Source organism: Peromyscus maniculatus, chromosome 1, assembly GCF_049852395.1.
Source record: "Peromyscus maniculatus bairdii isolate BWxNUB_F1_BW_parent chromosome 1, HU_Pman_BW_mat_3.1, whole genome shotgun sequence".
Classification (NCBI taxonomy): Eukaryota; Metazoa; Chordata; class Mammalia; order Rodentia; family Cricetidae; genus Peromyscus; species Peromyscus maniculatus.
The window spans coordinates 69477624-69483052 of NC_134852.1; the positions used below are offsets into that span (position 1 = coordinate 69477624).

General features: G+C 36.9%; 1 non-coding gene across 1 annotated transcript; it reads right to left on the reverse strand.

Moving 5' to 3' along the window:
- Positions 1-5162: 5162 nt before the first annotated feature.
- On the reverse strand, positions 5163-5228 carry LOC121826167 (small nucleolar RNA SNORD109A). The gene has a single exon (XR_006068479.1). It is a non-coding gene; the product is annotated as a small nucleolar RNA SNORD109A (small nucleolar RNA).
- Between the last annotated feature and the right edge of the window lie 201 nt (positions 5229-5429).

Below are 5429 nucleotides of genomic sequence, written 5' to 3' on the forward strand. Positions count from 1 at the left end.
ATGAATAGGCAGGATAAACATAGTAAAAATAGCAATCTTACCAAAAGCAATCTACAGATTCAATGCAATCCCCATCAAAATACCAACACAATTCTTCACAGACCTGGAAAGAACAATACTCTACTTCATATGGAAAAACAAAAAACCCAGGATAGCCAAAGGAATCTTGTACAATAAAACAGCCTCTGGAGGCAACACAATCCCTGACCTCAAGCTCTACTATAGTGCTACAGTAATAAAAACAGCTTGGTACTGGCATAAAAACTGACATGTGGATCAATGGAATCGAATTGAAGACCCTGACATTAATCCGCACACCTATGAATACATAATGTTTGACCTAGAAGCCAAAACTGTACAATGGAAAAAAGAAAGCATCTTCAACAAATGGTGCTGGCATAACTGGATATCAAAATGTAGAAGGCTGCAAATAGATACATATCTGTCACTGTGCACAAATCTTAAGTCCAAGTGGATCAAAGACCTCAACATAAATCCAGTTACTCTGAACCTGATAGAAGAGAAAGTAGGAAGTAGTCTTGAACGCATTGGCACAGGAGATCACTTCCTAAACATAACGCCAGTAACACAGAAACTGAGAGAAACAACCAATCAATGGGACCTCTTGAAACTGAGAAGCTTTTTTAGAGCAAAGGACACAGTCAACAAGACAATGCAACAGCCTCGAGAATGGGAAAAGATCTTCACCAAGTCTACATCTGACAGAGGGCTGATATCCAGAATATATAAAGAACTCAAGAAATTAGACATCAAAATACCTAACACTCCAATTAAGAAATAGGCTACAGAGCTAAACAGAAAATTGTCAACAGAGGAAGCTCAAATGGCTGAAAGACATTTAAGGAATTGCTCAACATCCCTAATCATCAGGGAAATGCAAATTAAAACAACTCTGAGATATCACCTTACACCTGTCAGAATGGCTAAGATCAAAAACGCTGAAGACAGCTTATGCTGGAGAGGATGTGGAGCAAGGAGAACTCTCCTCCACTGTTCGTGGGAATGCAAGCTTATATAGCCACTTTGGAAATCAATATGGCCCTTTCTTAGAAAATTGAGAATCAATCTCCCCAAATACCCAGCTATACCACTCTTGGGCATATTCTCAAGGAATGATCAATCATACCACAATGGCACATGCTCAGCTATGTTCATAGCAGCATTATTTGTAATAGCCAGAACATGAAAACAACCTAGATGCCCTTCAACTGAAGAATGGATAAATAAAATGTGGTACATATACACAATGGAGTACTACTCAGCAGACAAAAACAATGACATCATGAGGTTTGCAGGCAAATGGATGGATCTAGAACAAAATACTCCTGAGTGAAGTAACCCAGACTCAGAAAGACAAATGTGGTATGTACTCACTCATAGGAGGATGCTAAATGTAAAACAAAGGATGACTAGACTGCTACTCACAACTCCAGGGAGGCTACCTAGAAAACAGGACCCTAAGAGAGATCAGGGATGTAAGGATAATAATAATAATAAAGGCAATACATAGAAAGATGATTGCCAACATTAAATTAAATGGAGAGAAACTCAAAGTGATTCTGATATAATCAAGAAGAATACAAAACTGTCCACCCTCTCCTTATCTATTCAATATAGTACTCAAAGTTCTAGCTAGAGCAATAAGACAACAAAAAGTGATCAAAGGGATACAAATTGGAAAAGAAGAAGTCAAACTTTTGCTATTAGCACATGGCAAAATTGTATATATAAGTGACCTGAAAAGTTCTACCAGGGAACCCTTACACCTGATAAGCTACTTCAGTAATGTGGTGGGATACAAGATTAACTAAAACAAATAAGTAGCCATCCTATATACATATGATAAATAGACTGAGTAAGAAATTAGAGAAACAACATCCTATAATACAGCCACAAAATATAACATGCCATTGGATAACTCTAACCAAACAAGTGAAATATTTATATGACAAGAACTTTAAGTCTCTGAAGAAATAAAATGAAGAGGATATCAGAAAATAGAAAGATCTCCTATGTTCAAGGATAGGCAGGATTAACATAGTAAAGATGGTAATCTTACTAAAAGTAATCAACAGATTCAATGCAATCCCCCATCAAAATACCAACACAATTCCTCACAGATTTGTAAAGTACAATACTCAACTTCATATGGAAAAAAATACATAGGATACCCCAAACAATCCTGTACAATAATGGAACTTCCAGAGGTATCACCATCCCTGAATTCAAGAGCTACAGTAATAAACATAGCTTGATATTGGCATAAAAAACAACATGTGGATCAATGGAATTGAGTCAAAGACCCTGACATAAACCCACCCACTAGTGAACACCTGATTTTTGACAAACAAGCCAAAATTATACAATGAAAAAAGAAAGCATCTTCAACAAATGGTGCTGGCATAACTAGATGTTCTTGGTAAACTGAGGGCAAGGAGTCATGGGGGGATGAGAACTTGAGGGAATGGGTGGGGTGGACTGAGCACAGGAGGCAAATTGGGGTCAGGATACAGGGAGAATATAACAAAAGAGATGTTTTGATGGGGGGGGGGACATTTCAGGGTTAGAGAAAAACTTGGTGCCAGAGAAACTTCCAGGAATCCACAAAGATGACATCAGCTAAGACTCCTAACAATAGTGGAGAGGGTGCCTGAACTGGTCATCTACTGTAATCAGACTGGTAACTACCCTAATTCTTGTCAGAGAATCTTTATCAAGTAACCACTGGAAGATGACACAGAGATCCTCAAACAAGCACTGGGCCAAGCTTAGGGTATCCTCCTTAAGAAAGGGAGGAGGGATTGTATGAGCCAGGTATGTGTGGGGGGGTCCAATTCATGATGGGGAACTCACAAAAACTGCTGACCTGAGCACATGGGAACTCTTGGACTATGGACTACCAGTTAGTATTCCTGTATGGGATTGACCTAGGCCCTCTGCATGTGTGTGACCATTGTGTAGCTTGGTCTGTTTGTAAGACTCCTATCTGTGAGATTAGAATCTGGCCCAGATGCTTAGCTGGCTTTTGGGAATGTGTTGCCCAAGCTGGATTACCTTGATACAGAAGGAGGAGCTTGATTCTACCTCACCTTGATATCACATGCTTTGTTCAAGCCCATGGGAGGCCTGACCCCTTTCTGAATGGAGACAGAGGAGGAATAGATGGGGAGGGGCTTAGAGAGTAGGTGGTAGGGAGAAAATTGGAGGTAAGGAGGGAGTGGAAACTGTACTTGTTGTGTAAAATAAACAGAAAAATATTAAGTAAAATAAATTTTAAAAAATGTATCAGGCATGGGAATGTACCAAGGCAATGGGAAGTAATATGCAACTTTGTCTTTCAGGCAGCATTCTGAAAGTATGTGAGCACATACAACCACCCCAATAAACATTAAGTTGACTGAATTTCTTTCACCACATTGAACTTCTTTTTCATGTTCTTGTTTCTTTTCTAATTGTTTCCTCTAAAGTAGTCAATCAAAGAACACTGAATAGTGCCAGAAGAAACAAAGGTGTCATCTCAGAGAGGATAGGGGAAGTAATATTTAAGCAGAGAATTTATATTAGATATATCCCTTTAGTAATTTCCTTCTGTTTTCTTGCTCCATCAGATTATGAAACAGAGTGGATACCTTTTCCTATCCGTGAAAGTCTTTGGAAAATATTGAATTTTTCTCTCTTAACTATGTGGTTCCTTGAGGCATAACACACATACTATGTTTATTATGTCAGAAGCCATATTTGCTTGACATAAGTAATAGCATTTTGTTTTGTTTTGTTTTTTAATTATTTTTTATTTTCTCTTGTTTTTGAGACAAGGTTTCTCTGAGTAGCCCTGGTTGACTTGGAACTCATTTTATAGACCAGGCTAACCTTGACCCCGGAGATCTCATTTCCTCTGCCTTCCAAGTGTTGGGATTAAAAGCATGCACCACCACTGCCCTATGAAAGCATTTTGTACACAATGAATTATAAGCCAGTTCTTACCTTTAATTCCTTGACAATTTCTCATTGAGAATATCGTATACCACAATTTATCTGGGACAAAATACTTCTTTCTGTTTCTTTTGCATGATCTTTGCTTTGCATGTGTATTCATTGTATGCTTCATATCAAAAGCCTTAAACTTTCCTTTCTTTACTCCCTTGGGGAAAAATATGAAATGTTGATTTCAATTGAACCTTGATGATCTGGTAATATTTTGAAATGAATCTTTGTGGTTATGTAATTTTCTTACTTGAGAATTTTCATGTGTTTGCTTCATTATCTGTGGTCCTTTTGCATCTACTTACTCAATTTTTTACTCAGCAGTTATTTTCCTGCATTGTGGGTCAGGTTCAAGAGATGGTTTGAAGTAGGTTCTACAGTAGGTTGTGGTTTCTGATTTTGACCATTCAAAGTTGAGTGAATACACTCAGCTTGCAAACAATAAGACATATTTCAATGAACATGAAGGACATACTTCACAATAGTCATTCAAGTTTGGCATAGCTTTAATGACAATGATCATAAATTAATATATATATATATATATATATATATATATGAAGAAGAAATCAGGATTAATTTAATTAAGAAGGCTTGATTATTTCAGCAAATCATGAAAGCTTTTACAGTCAGTATCTATGACCAATATGATTGCCATTAGCATCCACTGATGCTCTTGTTTTCTTGAATCTTGACAAACCCAATGTCAGTTACTATTGAAGAAAGCTTCCTCACCCAATAATCAAATGTTGATGAACATCATAGAAAAAGAAAAATGAAAGACACAGTCCTTGAAAATACTCAGTATGAAGGCTAGGAGCCCTGCCACCTCTTCCTTGCAATTTAGTTAATATAATAAGGCCATATTCTGTTGACAGTGATAGTGAGCAGGTAAGTGCATTTGTTTTTATTCCATCATTTCAATATTTGCATTTTTCTGTCAATTATTTATAAATCTATATGGTACTATTAATTACAGTGCTGCTCAGAGTGAAAGAAATATAGCAAGTATTAGGGTATAATTGAGAAAAAATTCCCATTTCTCAACAACTAGTATTCTAAAGCCAGCCTGAACTGTTATATGTTATTGGTGAAAATTGAAGAGAGAAAGCCAGGATCTGAAAGCTTAATTGATCTTATCAGAATATCCTATACCTGGACCTCACATTGCTATTTGTATGAGCTACTCAGCATTCTTAGACAGTTATTGTCATCATCATTCAAGCCAAGATCTCTCTCAACATGTGAGTATTTTCATAGCTAAGCAAAACCTTGGAAAGTCTGTCTACTTTGTTTGATAAGGAAGAAGACAATTTTGCAGAAGACATGTTGTGCAGTCACTGAACAGAGGCACTAAATCAGTCAGAATTAATAAATTGTCATTTGTTTGTTAGAAATGAGAAATAAACAAGATATCAAAATAC